The sequence below is a fragment of the Phocoena phocoena genome, chromosome 1 (assembly GCF_963924675.1).
Source record: "Phocoena phocoena chromosome 1, mPhoPho1.1, whole genome shotgun sequence".
In the NCBI taxonomy this organism is placed as follows: Eukaryota; Metazoa; Chordata; class Mammalia; order Artiodactyla; family Phocoenidae; genus Phocoena; species Phocoena phocoena.
In genome coordinates, this window is record NC_089219.1 from 108,848,266 (window position 1) to 108,851,064 (window position 2,799).

Consider the following 2,799-nt stretch of genomic DNA (forward strand, 5'->3'; position numbering starts at 1 on the left):
CGAAATGCACAGTCCTGCCTGACATTTTTTAATCTTCCCTTCTGATCCTTGGAGTCCATGTGTTTATTCATTCAGTATACATTGATTGAACTGTCGATGTGCACTGTGCTAGACTGCAGGATACACATTCGGAAAACATACAGTTCCTTCCTTCAGGTTGCTCACATTCCAGGAACCCAGCAGGTGTGATTAGTGTTGTGGTACAGGGCTGCCAGAGTGCCAGTATGCTCAGAGCACTTGATAACCGGGCCAGAGCTGGGAGTAGGGGCTGGGGGCAGTAGGGGTGCACCAGGGAAGGCCTCTGCAGGGGTGAGGTCGGAGCTTCTCCAGGAGAAGTAGAGGGTACGAGAGGCAGGTACGGACCAGGCGAAGGGGCAACTCATGCAGAAGCACAAAGGCTGAAAGGACCTGACGGTGGTTGTTCCTCCCAGATGAGTCTGGAAAGATGAGCAGGAGCTCATCACGAATGACTCATCTGCCCGGCTTAAAGGGCCTCTTGGCACCTCTGCCCGCTAGGGCACCGGTGGTTTCAAGCAGAATATGTGTTCACATTTGCCTTTTAGGATGTCTAGTCGGCAGCCAGCCAGGCAGGTACCTGGGAGGCCAGTTCGGACAGTGTCGTGCCAATGCCTGAGGGGAGGGCGCCGTAGCACCCAGACCGGAGCTAGACCACAGGGTGGCGGGACCCTGCGGCCCTTCGAGGTTGACCACAGGAAACCGGAGCCTCCAGGCTGGAGCTGAAAGAACTGGAATGAAGGCTTAGTACTGTGGGGACTCGTCCTCTGTGATTCTGCTGCCTGGACAACTTTCCAGAAAGCAGGACGTCCCCTGCTTATGGAGGAAGAGGGTGAAACAGGGACTGCCGTCCTTCCCCAGCCGGGGACTAGATAAGCCCCAGCAGCTCTAAAACTGACACCCGCCATTCCCTCCGCTCCTCCACCGCCTTTTATTTATTTACTTACACTTTGCCCGCATAGCAGTTTTTAACCCATCAGCGTCTTAGCAGCTCCTTCGCCTGTCCGTCAGCACGAGGGCCAATGAGCGGGCGAGAGACACTCCGTGCCCCGCCCCTGCGACTGCAACCCGGCCAGCGCGGGCCTGCTCTACCCCGGCCGCGCGCTCGCGCTCGGGTAGCGCTCTCGTAGGGCGTCAGCTTCTGTGTGCAGACGTCTGGGCCCATTTTTTTTTTTTTTTTTTTTCTCGGTAGGCGGGTCTCTCACTGTTGTGGCCTCTCCCGTTGCGGAGCACAGGCTCCGGACGCGCAGGCTCAGCGGCCATGGCTCACGGGCCTAGCGGCTCACGGGCCTAGCCGCTCCGCGGCATGTGGGATACTTCCGGACCGGGTCACGAACCTGTGTCCCCTGCATCGGCAGGCGGACTCTCAACCACTGCGCCATCAGGGAAGCCCTGGGCCCATTCTGATCGACTCTGGGCGTCAGAGACCGGGCTGGCAGAGGCAGGGCGCACTCCTTCCCCGACCCCGTGCGTCCGTCCGCCCTCGGTGTACTGGTCCAAACCAGCTCGCGGGGCAGAGCCCCGGCCGGTGGACGGACGGGCGGGCAGCTCCGCCGGCAGAGGCACCACTAACGGGCTCTGTCCCTCCAGGAGCTTCCCGGAGATGCTTTCGTACGGCATTTGCAAAGCGCCCCGCCAAGTCTGGAGAGGGAGTCCGAGACGAGTTGGACCAGGGTCCCAGCCCCGAGGAGTTGACAGTCTACCGGGGAGGAGAGGAAGGAAACCAGGAAAGCAATAGTAAGCAGCTATCATGAAAGAATATCAAGTGCTAAATAGATATAAGCATCAAGAACTGAGAGTTAAAAGAAGTAATTATCTGTAGGAATCGGGGTACTGTTAAATGGAGGAGGTGGCTTTCCACAGAGCCCCGAAGCATGAATAGGATTGCTGTTAGTTACCATATGGTGAACCTGTTAACACTTATGGCAATTCGTTGTATAGAAAAACTTAAAATATATTAAATTCAATACAGTGTTGGATGTCAATTATATCTCAATAAAACTGGAAGAAAAAAATAAGTAAAATAAAATGTACTAAGTTCAGATAAAGGAGTCAGAGACCCTAACTACTTGGAGGGGCCGGGGAAAGCTTTATGGAGGAATGCAAGCTTGAGTAGGATTTTGCTGGAAGGGAAAGGGAGGATGAACAAAGCACTGGGTGTATGCAAAGTTCAGCTAAAGTAAACAGAGTGTATGTTTGTGTTAAACAGAGTGCTAAGTATTCTGGCTATAAAGAATATTAAAAAATCGTCCTCAAGGGTTTTTAGCTCTATGGAGACCTGAATATCTAATGATAGATATTCTCAGGATTCTTTGGGAGCCACCTAGCCTGGCTTTCAGGTAGGTCTTCTGGAGGAGGAAATAAAGCAGGAAGTGTGGTTGGTATATTTGAAGAGCCGCTAAGTAGTAAAAATACTGTGGGGGAGTAGCTAGGCATGAGGTTGGAAATTTCAGGCTTTCTGGAAGATCTTGAAGCACTATAGAAGTCACGCCAACTTGAGGATAAGCACCTATAAAGGGTTGTAAAAGAAAAGTGATGTGAACAAATTTATTTTTAAAAAAAGATAAATTAGATGGACAGACAAGTGGGTAGGAGTAGATGAGCTGGAGAGAGGGTAGAGACCCGAACCTGTTCAGAGGTTGAAATTGTAATTCTTCAATATCAATAAAACTGAGAAACTCTGATATCCAGAACTTTGTTAATGGTAGAGAGGAGTAAAAGGGAAGGGACATCTTTTAAAGACATTTAGGAGGTGGGATTGACAGAAGCTGTTTGCTACAGGAG